Here is a 16,627-nt window from a genome sequence, read left to right as displayed (position 1 = left end):
AAAAATCTGAGAAAAACAAACAATGGGGAAAGGATTCCCTATTTAATAAATGGTGCTGGGAAAACTGGCTAGTCATAGGTAGAAAGCTGAAACTGGATCTTTTCGTTAACCTTATACAAAAATTAATTCCAGATGGATTAAAAACTTACTTGTGAGACCTAAAACCATAAAATCCCTAGAAGAAAACCTAGGCAACACCATTCAGGACATGGTCATGGGCAAGGACTTCATGTCTAAAACACCAAAAGCAACAGCAACAAAAGCCAAAATTGACAAATGGGATCTAATTAAACTAAAGAGCTGCACAGCAAAGGAAACCGCCGTCAGAGTAAACACAGAACCTACAAAGTAGGAGAAAATTTTCACAACCTACTCATCTGACAAAGGGCTAATATCCAGAATCTACAATGAACTCGAACAAATTCACAGGAAAAAACCAAACAACCCCATCAAAATATGTGTGAAGGACATGAACAGACATTTCTCAAAAGAAGACATTTATGCAGCCAAAAAACACATAAAAACATGCTCACCATCACCGACCATCAGAGAAATGCAAATCGAAACCAAAATGAGATACCATCTCACACCAGTTAGAATGGTGATAATTAAAAGGTCAGGAAACAGCAGGTGCTGGAGAGGATGTGGAGAAATAAGCACACTTTTACAGTGTTGGTGGGACTGTAAACTAGTTCAACCATTGTGGAAGTCAGTGTGGTGATTCCTCAGGGATCTAGAACTAGAAATAACATTTGACCAAGCCATCTCATTACTTGGTATATACCCAAAAGACTGTAAATCATGCTGATGTAAAGGCATATGCACACCTATGTTTATTGTGGCACTATTCACAATAGCAAAGACTTGGAACCAACCCAAATGTCCAACAGTGATAGACTAGATTAAGAAAATGTGGCACATATACACCATGAAATGTCATGCAGCCATAAAAAATGATGAGCTCATGTCCTTTGTAGGGACATGGATGAAACTGGAAATCATCATTCTCAGTAAACTATCGCAAGGAGAAAAAACCACACACTGCATGTTCTGACTCATAGGTGGGAATTGAACAATGAGAACACATGGACACAGGAAGGGGAACATCACATTCCGGGGACTGTTGTGGGGTGGGGAAGGGGATACGGGGGAGGGATAGCATTAGGAGATATACCTAATACTAAATGACAAGTTAATGGGTGCAGCACAACAACATGGCACATAGGTACATATGTAACAAACCTGCACATTGTGCACAGGAACCCTAAAACTTAAAGTATAATAATGTTACCAAAATAAAATAATATTACAAAAGAGAATAAAATATCTAGGAATCCAACTTACAAGGAATGTGAAGAACATCTCCTAGGAGAACTGCAAGCCACTGCTCAATGAAATAAAAGAGGATACAAACAAATGGAAGAACACTCCATGCTCATAGGTAAGAAGAATCAATGTCATGAAAATGGCCATACAGCCCAAGGTAATTTATAGATTCAATGCTATCCCCATGAAGCTGCCAATGACTTTCGTCACAGAATTGGAAAAAATACTATTTTAAAGTTCACATGGAACTGACAAAGAGCCCTCATTGCCAAGACAATCCTAAGCCAAAAGAACAAAGCTGGAGGCATCATGCTGCCTAACTTCAAATAATAATACAAGGCTACAGTAACAAAAACAGCATGGGACTGGTACCAAAACAGAGATGTAGATAAGTGGAACAGAACAGAGCCCCCAGAAATAATGCCACACATGTAAAACCATCTGATCTTTGACAAACCTGACAAAAACAAGAAATGGGGAAATGGTTCCCTATTTAATAAATGGTGCTGGGATAAATGGCTAGCCACATGTAGAAAGCTGTAACTGGATCCCTTCCTTACACCTTATACCAAAATTAATTCAAGATGGATTAAAGACTTAAATATTAGACCTTAAGCCATAAAAACCCTGGAGGAAAACCTGGAGTATACCATTCAGGATATAGACATGGGCAAGGGTTTCCTGGCTATAATAGCAAAAGCAATGGTAACAAAAGCCAAAATTGACAAATGGGACCTAATTAAACTAAAGAGCCTCTGCACAGCAAAATAAACTACCATCTGAGTGAACACACAACCTACAGAATGGGAGAAAATTTTTGCAATCTACTCATCTGACAAAGACTAATATCCGGAATCTACAAAGAGATCCACCTAATTTACAAGAAAAGAAAAAATCAAAAAGTGGGCAAAGGATATGAACAGACACTTCTCAAAAGAAGACATTTTTGCAGCCAAAAGACACATGAAAAAATGTGCATCATCACTGGCCATCAGAGAAATACAAATTAAAACCACAATGAGATAACTATCTCACACCAGTTAGAATGGTTATCATTAAGAAGTCAGGAACCAACAGGTGCTGGAGAGGATATGGAGAAATAGGAACACTTTTACACAGTTGGTGGGACTGTAACCTAGTTCAACCACTGTGGAAGTCAGTGTGGGGATTCCTCAGGTATCTAGAACTAGAAATACTATTTGACCCAGCAATCCCATTACTGGGTATATATCCAAAGGATTACAAATCATGCTGCTATAAAAACACATGAACACGTATGTTTATTGCGACACTATTCACAATAGCAAAGACTTGGATCCAAGCCGAATGTCCAGCAATGATAGACTGGATTCAGAAAATGTGGCACATATACAGCATAGAATACTATGCTGCCATAAAAAAGGATGAGTTCATGTCCTTTGTAAAGACATGGATGAAGCTGGAAACCATCATTCTCAGCAAACTATCTCAAGGACAAAAAACAAACACTGCATGTTCTCACTCATAAGTGGGAATTGAACAATGAGAACACATGGACACAGGATGGGAAACATCAGACACTGGAGCCTGCTTTGGGGTAAGGGGAGAGGGGAGAAGTGACCTGCCCTTTGTGCACATATACCCTAAAACTTAATAAAAAAATAATGCTTTTTGAGAATATTTACAAACTGTTTAATTTATCATCTCTTTATATATTTTTATATTTGCATATATATATGTGTGTGTGCGTGTTTATATGTATATGTATATATAAATATGTAACGGAGATTATAAGTACTTATGTGCATGATCACAGTAGGCTGCCTGCAAGCTGAGGAACAAGGAGTGCAAGTCTGAGTCCCAAACCTGAAGAACATGGAGTCCACTGTCCGAGAGAAAATGTATCCATCATAGAAGAAAGACATATGATTTGGAAGCTAGGCCCATCTCGCTTTTTGACATGTTTCTGTCTGTTTGTAAGAGCTAGGTTTAGGTGTCATTTAGGTGTAGGGTTAGGGTTGTAATAGGAGATTTAGCGTTTGTGTTAGGGGTTACTATTAGACTTAATGTGAATGTTATGTTCCTGTTCAGAAAGTAAGTTTAGGAGCTAGAATTTAGGGTTAGATATAGCGGTTGTTGTTAGTGTTAAGGTTAACATTAGCATTGAAGGGTTAGAGATAGGGTTTTTTGTTTAGGTTTTTTTTTTGTGTTGTTTTAGGGTTAAGGTTTTAGGCTTAGATCTTAAATTCAGGTTTCTGTAATGTTTGTGTTACCCTTGTGTTAGGGTTGTTTCAGGGTCAGCGTCAAATTCAGGTTTAGCTGTCAGATTTAGGATTTAGAATTGGGATTTGTTTTGGGTTTTAGGTTTTAGTGAGTGGCTAGGCACAGGGTTGAAGATGGGGTCAACTTTGAAGCTTAGGGTTGCTGTTAGCATGAGGGGTTCTTGGTTAGGATTAGGAGTAGGGGCTTGGTTAAGGTTGATGTTATGATGAAGTTTTGGGTTACTCGAGGCACTGGGCAGCTGGCTAGTGTATTAGGTCATCACTGTTTTTTGCAGAAGGGAGGAGTAAGCCTTGCACACAGAACTTTTCTGGGTCTAAGCTCAAGGCCATGTTAATGCTCATTGTACAGGCTTCTAGGTTTGCAGCCAAAGGATGTTGCTTTCTGAGGCCACAGTTTTTCTAAAAGTCAACCCAGAGCTAACCAAATTGACAGCAGCTTGTTTTTGAGAGTGACATGTGTTTTGTGGTAGTCTCTGGAAGGCCCACAGGAAGGGAAGTTAGTGACAGCTTACACCACAGACACACTTTGTTAAACTTTAGAGGTAAAAGTGGAAATAATTAAATGTTGGTGGTCAAGCACTCTGTGTAGCAGCCACAAGTGGAGAATGAGTTGTCACATTTTCCCACACCAGCAGGAGAAAGCAACCTGCAGACTCTGACTCCAGTCTCTGGCGCTAGGATTGTGTGAGATCTGGAATGACAGCAGCATTTAAAATCAGCAGAATTCCAAGTTGTTTGACCTATTAAATCCTGGAAAGGCTGTTGAGATTAATGGTTGTGGCAGTTCCTTTCTCAAAGGGGGAGGCTGAGGCCCATGAGTGGTGAGCCTGGTTCATGTGGCCTGCTGTGACTGAGCTAAATGTAGTGTCCACTTCTGTACTTTACAGTCTTTGTTGCAGCACATACGGGCTGTGTTCCTCCTTCCAGGCCTGTGTCCATTAGGGACCACCAGGATCAGGATCCCAGGGTATGAGGGTCTCCTTTGTCTGGGAGCAGAGACCAGGTTGACTCCAGGCAGGTGCCTAGTGAGGACTGAATTATAGGGGACCTATGAGAAGAGGGGGTGCAGTACCCCAAATCACACACTCTCCTTGCTGAAATAGCTAGATTGTGAGAAAATCCACAATACAATCAAGGGCTCACTTTCCATTCGCTGCTGGAGCTGAGACCGGGCAGGGTTTGCCACAGCCACTCTCTCCCCTGGAGCTTGCCTATCCTCTCCACATGGCTGTCCTCAGCCTTCCTCTTGCTCCTCCAACTCTTATGCCTCCTGCACACTTTAACCTAGGGGAAATGCAAGTCAAAACTACAGTAAAATACCCCTTCACACCAATTATAATTGAAAAAAAAGAGCTAACAATGGTTGAAATGGAAGTGGGAAAATCTGAAAGAAAAATGCTGCAGCTGCTGTGAAAAATAGTTTGGTGGTTCTGCAAAAGCTAAACAGAAAATTACCATAGAACTGCCAAAATCCACTCCAAGCTATATACACAAAAAAATGTAACAGAGGTATTCAAACAAAAACATGTATACGTGTGTTCATATCAGCATTCACAATAATTAAAATCTGGAAACACACCAAATAAATGTCAATCAACAAATAATAAGAAGCAAAATGTGGTATGTTTATACCACGGCATACTATTCAGCTGTGAAAAGGATTACAACTCTAATGCTACAATGTGAAGAAACTTAAATTTTGGCTCAAGAAGCTGACCAAAAAAGTCACATAGTGAATGATTTTGTTTATGTAAATATTTAGAATAAGTAAATCCATAGAGAAAAAAATCAGATTATTGTTTGCTGGTGTCAGAAAGAGTAGAGATTGGGTAGGAGCTTCTTAATAAGTAGGGAATTTCCTTTTGGAATAATGGAAATAATTTGGAACTAAGATGTGGTAGTTGCACACAAATATGCATGTACTAAGGATCACTAAGGAATTCATTAAGAAACAGTTAATTTTATATTATGTAAAGGAATGTGACCTCACTAAAAAGACAAAATTTCTTCCTCAGCATTCCCTCAGCAATGTGAGCTCTGTCTCCACAGAGTGCTTGTAGCATGGGGTTCTGGTCCTTCCACAGTCCAGAACTGCCTGGGGCCAGGCCAGCCACACACTACACATGAACTCCCACCACCCTGTCCAGCAGCTAATCCACTTGTTACCAGTGGAAGTTATCTGAGTTATTGGCATCAAATCTATCATGGTCTTCAGTAACCTCAACTCTTGCCTTCTCAGAAGAAAGAATTTGACTGAGGGGAATAAAGTAGCAAAGGAGACTGAGAAAGGTTTCACAGCAAAAGTTGATGTTTATTTAAAGTTTTTTAGAGTAGTAGAAAATGAAGAGTGCATTTGGAAGAGATCCAAGTGGGTGATTTGTATATATACCATATATATGACTTGCAAATATTTTGTCCCATGTTGTTGGTTTTCTTTCCACTAGGCTGACAATGTCCTTTAAGGCACAAAAGGGTTTAGTTTTGATGAAGTTCAATTGATCTATTTTTTCTTATGTTTTGTATTTATGCAGTGATATAGCCAAGAAATCATTTACAAATCCACTGCCAATAAGCGCATGAAAAGATGTTCAAAATCACTAGCCACTTAATACATGAATATCTAAACCACAGTGAGATTACCACTTTATCCTCACTGGAATTTTTCATTATTTTTTAAAGAAAAGTTTGAGAGTATGTGGAGAAATCGGAACCCTTGTACATTGCTGGTGAGATTGTGAAATGGTGGTGATGGTTGCACAATTTGAGCACAGTTAATAATTCCAAATTATACACTCAAAAATGTTTGAAATGATAAATTTGTTTGTGTATGTTACTAATGTAAACATACATACAAATTTGTAGGTATGTTTATGTATGGTTTTAAACCATATTTTAAGGTTACTGTACAATTATGCCTTCCTTCAGCAATTAATGAGATTTTCTGTTGCAGTTTTGATTATATTTAAAAAGAAATTTAGACACAGTATAGCTGTTCAGTGCTCTCACTCTTATTTTAATTTGCCTTCCCCAAATGGCAGGTGTTGTTGTGCATGATTTTGTTGTTATTGTTTGTTCATTAACCTATGATTGCTGCCAAAAAGCATACATGTGTTGTGCCACAGGAAACCAATTTTAAATAATGTACTCTCAGCTCCACTTAGTAAAAAATAATAAAATTATGCTAGCACACATAGTCATTTATCTGCTATTTTTTTGAATCTTATGGTGACTACAATAAAATAGTGAACTGTAGCCAATAAGATAATGTGGGGTATTAGCGTGATTTTTCCCTGTGTAAAAGTCCGTTTCAATCAAGTGATTTCTCTATGGATTTCAAAGGAGCAACACGAATGTCCAGAGTAAAAATTAGTTTCTGTTGGAATTGAAAAAAAGCTCTGATTTCAGTTTCACTGCATATCTAGCAATGCTGAATCATTGACAAAAATTAGAGCTGTAAAGGTTTTGGCTCTTCAATCTGCTTCTACAAAAGTAGGCCAAAATTTGAAATGATGTGTGTTTGGTCTGTTAGATTTTCATCTTTCACAAAATATTCCACTGCATCAGAATCAAATTTGAAGGCTGAGATTTATTTAATAATGGTTCACTAACGTTGTTTCCTTTTGCATTTAGATATCACAAGTAAAACGTCTGATTATTTCAGCATTACACATTTTAAATAAAAGCCAGAAAGAATGCCAGATGAAATTAATCCCATGAATTTGTAATGACTTGCTCTTTTGTTTTTACTTGCTAATATTACTGTGTTTTCTGTCTTGAGAATACCAAAATACTAATGCATTGTGCCAAGCATTCTAAAATAACTGCCAAAAAATGTAATTGAATCTTTTGTTTGTTTGTTTGTTCTGTTTTGTTTTGTTCTTATTTTGTTTGTTTGTTTGTTTTGAGACAAAGTCTTGGTCTGTTCCGATGGCTGGAGTGCAATGACATGATCTCGGTTTTGGAAACCTCAGTTTGCTGGATTCAAGCAATTCTCCCATCTTGGCTTCTTGAGGATCAGGGTTTACAGGATCCAGCCACCACTACCAGCTAATTTTTTACATTTTTTGTAGAAAGCTTGTTTCACCATGTTGAGCAGGATGATCTCAAACACCTGACCTAAGGATATCCACCCGGCTCAGCCTCCCAAAATGCTGGGATTACCAGTGTGAGACACCATGCCTGGCCATGCCAATTCTTTTATTTCTTCATGGAATCAAATGTAGGTGGAAAATCATCTTTCCTTATACTTGTCAGTGCCCCAAGATTGTTAGGATAAATATAAAAGTTACAACCAAAGGATACTTGTTGGCATCCAGAATTTTAAGAAAATTTGTGAAATAAAATATCCACCTTCTGGCTCTTTCCTGGTGATCATGCTCAATGGCTGGGGAATCCTTGGAACCTGGAGGAAGTGTAGAGCTGGGGTAGGTGGGGATGATCTTTGGAGCCACTGCCACTCTGGTAGCCACTCTTGCTCCTCAGGAAATGGCTTGGAGCCTCAGCCTTCAGAATAAGTAACAGGGGCTCAGCAAGCAGTATTTTGTGTGCCAGGATTTCCATCTCCGTATCTTTTTTGGCGATGTATCTATTCAGGTCTCTACTTATTATTTGGGTCATCTTATTTCTTTGTATATTTTGCATAAAAGTCACTTTTCAGTTGTGTTTCCTAAATTTTTCTCAGCCTGCAGCTTGTTTGTTTGTTTGTTTTGGTTCTCTTAATCAGAACATATTTTTTGTTTGTTTTGTTTTGTTTTGTTTTCTTCCTTTTGGTTTTTTGCTTTTTTTGAGATGGAGTCACACCTTGTCACCCAGTCTGAGGTGCAAAGGAATTATTTTGGCCCACTGCAACATCCGTATCCTGGATTGAAGGGATTCTTCTGCCACAGTTTCCCAAGTAGCTTGGATTACATGTGTCTGCCAACAAGCCTACCTGTTATTTTTTTTTTTTGTATTTTTAATAGAGACAGCATGGCAGTCAGTTACTATGGGATGAAACGAAGGGGGTTGAATGCAGAAATGAAGAGAAAGATGAAAAGATCTTTTAAACAGGGGTCTGTGTGCTCATTCCTTCTAGTCAGCAAAGGCCCTGAGCTGCTACAGGCCTTCATATTTATTAGGCAGAATCAATAGGGAGGAAAGGTAATTGCTGGTCAGCTGCTTGATTTATCACAGGCTCACATAATAGCTTTTTTATACTACAGGCTACAGATGTTCCTATATATACCCACAAGAAATAATGTGCTTGCGGCATGACTGCCCTCAGCATACCTTCTGGCACCAGACATGATGTGTCAGGTTGCCAACATGCTGCTTTCATGAGAAAAGTTCCCTCTCTGTTCATAGACCCTCCAGTCATTACTGAGTTGGTAACGACCGTCATTCTTTTGGCCTCCAACATCTCCTCCTTTTCCTTTTTGCATTAATTGAGTAAAGATACTTGCAGGTTGTGCAGCTCTCAACTGCTGTTTGGTGGTCCAGCTGCTTTTACAGACAATAAACATAAAACAGAGACATAATAACATTACTCTGATAATCACAAGAAAGACACTGAGGTGATGTTTGGAGGACGTCTAAAGGTTAAAGCTCTCTCAACCTTGCTGGAATTCTTCCTAAGTTCTCAGAGATGGCTGAAATACTTGAGTATGCTTATTCGAGTTAAGAATTTTACTTTGTAAATCAAGTTTGCATGGATATTCCCTTTGGTTTTATTGCAAATTGTTTACACAAATATGAGTATGCTTAAAATGACAATGCAATTGCTGCCACAACTACAAGTTTGTTCTTGGTTTCCTAGCCACAGAACTGTAGTCTTTAACATTGCTGCTTCCGTGTGTATCTCAGTGTTAAGTTTATTTTTAAGCATCCATGCCTGGTCGGCTGTATACATCCAATTTTCTACATATTGAGCTGTTTGAATGGAGCTGTACATTGCTACTAAGGGCACCACAACAGACGTTATTAATGTACCTAAGGAGACATTCACAAAAATTTTCATGCCTAAGGCTCTACAAGTACAATGAATAAGCTGAGTAAGAAAAAAAGTTTACAAAATGGAAACCAGAGGTGGTCACCCAAGGCTCAGACAGATTTACAGGAATCCATAATCTGGGATTGCGACCTAGAATTACTAGGGTGGATATGCTGTATGTTTGTACTGTGCTATGATTAAGGGAATAATGCAGTTGACAGGAATCACAAGTCAATTGGGCATCGTTTACCCGGAGTTGGTCCTTTTTGCTGCTAGAAAAACATAAGTTTAAAAATAAAAATTGTAAATTGTGTGGTAATGTTTTCTACAAGGGTAACATTAAAACTGTGTTCAGCACAATTACTATAATTAGATAGTGTTCCGACACAAATTCTGCCATTCATGTAGTGGAGTGCTGCTTTCCCCTTCGACTCCTGAATTGGACCTCTCTTTCCTCGGTAATACAGTTGAGGCAAAGGTGGGCTAATGCCTGTTCCATGCCAAGCGAACCTTTCTGCAGATTGAGATTGAATCCCAGCGCAATGTATTGAAGAGATGTTGATCAGCATCAAAGAAGTTTATGTCATGAGGTCGGATTCTCATCTGTCCAATCTAAATGACCACAGGGACCCAGAAAATAATGTCTCCCGTTAGCATGAACTGTTGTCTAGCTAGTGGGTCAAGACACTGGGTCCAAGGAGGGGGGTAAGAATTATCAAAGGGAGCCCATTCTGTTTAATTAATACAATTTGGAGGATGTGGCTGGGAGTGATTAGTAGCTACACCAGTAATGTTAATAGAGCTAAGACCTAACAGGTACATATTTTTTTCCATGGTAACTCAGCCATAAATGAGATTAATTTGCAAGGCCACTGCAGTTGAGTGATGTACCCTGGGTGATGCATAAAGTAAGTCCTGCCAATGGAGGAGCATAATTGATAATCATTGTTCTGAGAGTGTAATTACTCTTTGTCAGGGGGTGCTAGGGGTCCTGGTGCCCATGTTTCATGATCATGATAGATGTCAGGGGGAGTGTCCCTTCAAATTACATTCGATAATACTGGGGGATTGGGAATATAATCCCAATATGTTTTTGTCTCTGCACAAGGAAAACCTACTGTACAGGATGTTACAGGTAGCATGGCCATAATCGTGAGGTCAGCGGTGTTTGCCTGACCCTGGTGCTCCAGCAATTTCAAGTGACTAATGGCTTGTAATAGAGGAGTCGGATCCATAGTTGGGATCCATGGCTCTTTCCAGCCTCCCTTTACATGGTCACAAACACACTGAGGGCACCCACACAGATTATCCATCTCCTTTAAAAACACAAGCATACCCTCGTCCTTACATCAGTAAATCTCCCTATAACATTTACCAGTGTTGTTCTGCCATAGTCTTACTATCTGTGCCAGGAGTCAAAGAATTTAAAGTAAATAAGTAAAAAAATAAATTAAAGTAAAAGTAAATGTATTTTGTTTGAAGTGGCAACTGGTCTCTTCTTTCCCCTTTCTGTTTGTTTCAGCACACCTTTTAATGTTTGATTTGCCCGCTCTATATATAATTCCTTGTCCTTGGGGGTTGTAAGGAATTCCTGTTTTCTGAGTGATGGACCACAGCTATAAAATATTTTAGAAAGCATGATTAACATAAGCGTGTCCATTGTCAGTTTTTAATTGTTTAGGGACCACCCTGTATGTGCAAATGATGACAGACAATGTCATTATGCATAACGAGCTGTCTGACCTGGTTTGCATGTAGCATGCTGCACATGAGAATAAGTGTCTGTAGTCACATGAACAAAGGAGAACTTGCCAATGGCAGCTTTGTGAGTAACATCCATCTGTCAGATTTCATTTGAAGCTAAGTCTCTAGGGTTACAGTCTTCTATGTTTGTGACTCCAGTGACATGCTGGCAAGTAGGACAGGCTTTTACTGCCTGCTGCCTGGCTGTTAGGCAAATGAAACATATGAGTAAGGGAAGAGTTTTCATGCAGTAGTACATGAGAAGGTTGAGCTTGTTGAAATGCAGAACAAATCAATTTATTGGCTCTATTATTACCTAGAAATAGTGGTGTAGGGGGTTGTGTGGAAGAGCAAATATGAGAAATATAAAAAGCAGCACGAGAACAAACAGCTTGCTGAAGTCTTAGAAACAAGTTAAACAGCTCTGGTTCTAGAGTGTCTTTAATAGTGGCAGTCCCAATATGATGGGCTACATTTACAACATAGGCTGAATCACAGAGAGTGTTAATAAGGGATGAAGCAGTGAACTCCAAAACATGAATAACTGCCATTAGTTCTGAGTGTTGAGCTGAAACTCTGGGTTTTTTTAATTGTTTGAGCATGCCTAGAACCATAAGTGGTTTTGCGACCTTTGGAAATGCCATCAGTAAGTAGGTCTGGCTGCCTGAAATGGGCTTGTGACCAGTAATCACGGGGAAGATGAAAAGTTGAACTTTTAAAATTGCAAAATTTTGTCTGATGTATAATGTTTATGTATTATTCCTACATAATCTGAAAGAGCATTTTGCCACACAGTCAACATTTCCCATGCTTCAGTCTGTTGTTGGGAATCCAATATTTCTCCTCATACACTTAGACTGACTCTAAAAGAAGAACAGTAATTTTGTCTCAAACATATCTCTTAAGTGATATTGATCTATTCCTAACCCTTGTTATAAATTGAGTAGTTAAAAAAGATAAACTTGCAGAGATTTTACTCTCTGATTGAATTTCAAAAAAAGCCATTCTATTACAATTGTATAATTTTCTATGTTCTGGCCTAAAAGTCCTGTTGCAGAACGAGGGGTAGAAAGAATAAAGGGAATCAAAGGCCTTTTTGACTTAGCCAGGAGGCATGTGTTTGCTGAAGAATCTGCTCTACATGCTGTAACTCAGCTTCTGCCTCCTTAGTAAGATGCTGGAGCAATGAGTTTGTCTCCTAAGCCCATTGCTCCTAATGAAGAATTTCCATGGAGGGTCTGAGTGTTTGAGTTGATGAGTAGCAATACCTAGGATTGGACACAGCCAATTTATGTCTCCTAATAGTTGTTGGAAATCATTGAAGGTTTGTAATCTGTCCCTACAGAGGACTACTTTCTGAGTTCGAACACTTTTTTCAGTAACAATAGTGCCTAAGTATTGGTATGGGGAGGTTGTTTCTACCTTTTCTTTAACTATTTTGAGATTTCCCCGTGTTTTGCTTCTCTCAACAATTGGTGTAATGACTCTTCCATTGAAGCGGCCAAAAGAATTTCATCTGTATAATGAATGATGTAGGCAGTAGGAAATATATTCTGAGGCTCCTTTAAGGATTGTCCTACAAAACGCTGAAATAGCATAGGAGCGGTGAGCATGCTTTTGGGTAAAATTTTGCTTATCCCCCTGTAAGGGTATAGTAAGGAAATAATCTTTAAGATCTACTACTATGGGAGGTAAGTCACTAGGAATGGCTGCCAGGAATGGCAGACCGTGCTGTAATGCACCCATTGATTTAATCTGTGCATTAATAGCTCTCAAATCATGTAGTAATTTGCTGGCAAAATGGTCTGTTTTTATACACTAAAAGTTTGCTGAAAATTTACACTTGTGTTCATACATGTGTATATGTGTGTATATATATCTATATGTGTATATATATATACATATGCATATACACATACACACACATATGTATGTGTGTGTGTATATATATGTAACATGCACATATGTAATGGGCACATATGTAATACCCAGAGTTTATGGATGTATACGTATACACTCCTGTATGTGTATATAGATGGTATGTGCCTATTTATGTATATAAGTATACACATACGCGCACATATGTATGTGTATATATAACACACGTGTATATATATACCCACGTATATGCACACATACAGACACATATATATGAGTGTGTATATATGTACACATGCATACTCTGTCTATAAATGTGTGTATATATATATACACACACATATTGCATACATATATAAATATATACACACATGTGTGTATGTGTATATATATGTGTATATATGTGTGTGTATATATAATTCCTAATTCCTTATACAGATATAAAATTTTACACATATATATACACACACATATATATATATATATAATTTTTTGTTTGTCTCCTAAGCCCATTCAACCCCAAAACTTCCAGATATTTGGGAAGCCAAAGAGAGATTATGCAGTAGTTAGATTGCAGCAAGAGTCTTTAATAGAGTTTGAGTTATTATGCTATCCTGGCTTCCCTTACTATGGTCCTAGCAAAACATTGACATCCTCATAAATAAGACAGATTGACTTTGAAACTTAACATTCTCTTCTTATTTAGGTATCGATGTAGCTGGATGCAGAACAGTTGCCTCAAGAAATATAACAAAAAGATTCCACTCCCTTCCTTCTTTTATGAAAACTTCAGCAATGAGGTTGGAATTTGTCTCTCAAGGACAGCATCTTGTTGACTGTTGAAATTGGAAATTTTCTGCTTACAGATGGGACATAGAGTCTTATAATTATTAGCAGGACACAGGAGGAAGAGAAAGTTAGAAACTAGACATTTTAGGCAAAGGGCTGAGAAGGCTCTACACAGAGAAAAATCCTATCTTACAAGGTGGCACTGTAGGATCTGTAAAATTAGATAAAAACTCTGATTCCAAACACTTTTCTGTCAAAAGATAGAGAAGGTGGGTGGAGTCAAGATAGCCGAATAGGAACAGCTCCAGTCTACAGCTCCCACCATGAGCTACACAGAAGAAAGGGGATTTCTGCGTTTCCAGCTGAGGTACGGGATTCATCTCACTGGGGCATGTCAGACAGTGGGTGCAGTGCACTGAGCATGAGCCAAAGCACAGCGAGGCATCACCTCACCCAGGGAGCACAAGAAGTCAGGGAATTCCCTTTCCTATGCAAAGAAAGGGGTGACAGACAGCACCTGGAAAATGAGGTCACTCCCACACTAATACTGCACTTTTCCAATGGTCTTAGCAGACGGTACACCAGGAGATTATATCACACACCAGACTTGGATGGCCTACACCCATGGAGCCTCATTCATTGCTAGCACAGCAGTCTGAGATCAAACTGCAAAGCGACAGTGAGGCTGTGGGAGGGAAACCATCATTGCTGAGGCTTGAGTAGGTAAATAAAGTGTCTGGGAAGCTCGAACTGAGTGGAGCCCACTGCAGCTCAAGGAGGCTTGCCTGCCTCTGTAGACTCCACCTCTGGAGGCAGGGCATAGCCAAATAAAAGGCAGCAGAAACCTATGCAGACTTAAATGTCCCTGTCTGACAGCTTTGAAGAGAATAGTGGTTCTTCCAGCATGCAGCTTGGGATCTGAGAACGGACAGACTGCCTCCCCAAGTGGGTCCCTGCACCCCAAGTAGCCTAACTGGGAGGCATCCCCCAGTATCTGCAGACTGACACCTCACATGACTGGGTACTCTTCTGAGTCAAAACTTTCAGAAGAATGATCAGGCAGCAAGATTTGCTGTTCACCAATATCCACTGTTCTGCAGCCTCTGCTGCTGATACCCAGGGAAACAGGGTCTGGAGTGGACCTCCAGCAATTTCCAACAGACCTGAAGTTGAGGGTCCTGACTGTTAGAAGGAAAATAACAAGCAGGAAGGACATCCACACCAAAACCGCATCTGTACGTCACCATCATCAAAGACCAAAAGTAGATAAAACCACAAAGATTGGGAAAAAACAGAGCAGAAAAACTGGAAACTCTAAAAATCAGAGCACCTCTCCTCCTTCAAAGGAATGCAGCTCCCCATCAGCCACGGAACAAAGCTGGATGGAGAATGATTTTGACAACTTAAGAGAAGAAGGCTTCAGATGATCAAACTACTCCGAGCTAAAGAAGGAAGTGTGAACCCATGGTAAAAAAGTTAAAAACCTTGAAAAAAAATTAGAAGAATGGCTAACTAGAATAACCAATTCAGAGAAGTCCTTAAAGGACATGATGGAGCTGAAAACCATGGCATGAGAACTGCGTGATGAATGCACAAGCCTCAGTAGCCGATTTGATCATCTGGAAGAAAGGGTATCAGTGAAGGAAGATCAAATTAATGAAATGAAGTGAGAAGAGAAGATTAAAGAAAAAAGAACACAAAGAAATGAACAAAGCCTCCAAAAAATATGGGACTATGTGAAAAGACCAAATCTACATCTGATTGGTGTAACTGAAAGTGAAGGGGAGAATGGAACTATTATCCAGGAGAACTTCCCAAACCTAGTAAGCAGAGCAACATTCAGATTCAGGAAATATAGAGAATGCCACAAGGATACACCTCGAGAAGAGCAACTCCAAGACACATAACTCTCAGATTCACTAAAGCTGAAATGAATGAAAAAATGTTAAGGGTAGCCAGAGAGAAGGTCAGGTCACCCACAAAAGGAAGCCCATCAGACTACCAGCTGATCTTTTGTAGAAACATTACAAGCCACAGAATAAGGGCCAATATTCAACATTCTTAAAGAAAAGAATTTTCAACCCAGAATTTAATATCCAGCCAAACTAAGCTTCATAAGTGAAGGAGAAATAAAATCCTTTAAAGACAAGCAAATGCTGAGAGATTTTGTCATCACCAAGCCTGCCCTAAAAGAGCCCCTGAAGGAAGCACTAAACATGGAAAGGAACAACCAGTAGCAGCCACTACAAAGACATATCTAATTGTAAAGACCATCAAGACTAGGAAGAAACTGCATAAACTAATGAGCAAAATAACCAGCTAACATCAAAATGACAGAATCAAATTCACACATAACAATATTAACCTTAAATGTAAATGGGCTAAATGCTCCAATTAAAAGACACAAACTGGCAAATTGGATAAATAGTCAAGACTCCTCGGTGTGCTGTATTCAGGAAAGCCATCTCACGTGCAGAGACACACATAGGCTCAGAATAAAGGGATGAAGATCAACCAAGCAAATGGAAGACAAAAAAAGGCAGGGGTTGCAATCCTACTCTCTGATAAAACAGACATTAAATGAATAAAGATCAAAAGAGATGAGGCCATTACATTATGGTAAAGGGATCAAATCAACAAGAAGAGCTAACTATCCTAAATA

Source organism: Pongo pygmaeus, chromosome Y (genome assembly GCF_028885625.2).
Source record: "Pongo pygmaeus isolate AG05252 chromosome Y, NHGRI_mPonPyg2-v2.0_pri, whole genome shotgun sequence".
Taxonomy (NCBI): Eukaryota; Metazoa; Chordata; class Mammalia; order Primates; family Hominidae; genus Pongo; species Pongo pygmaeus.
Note: the sequence above shows the minus strand (reverse complement) of the source record.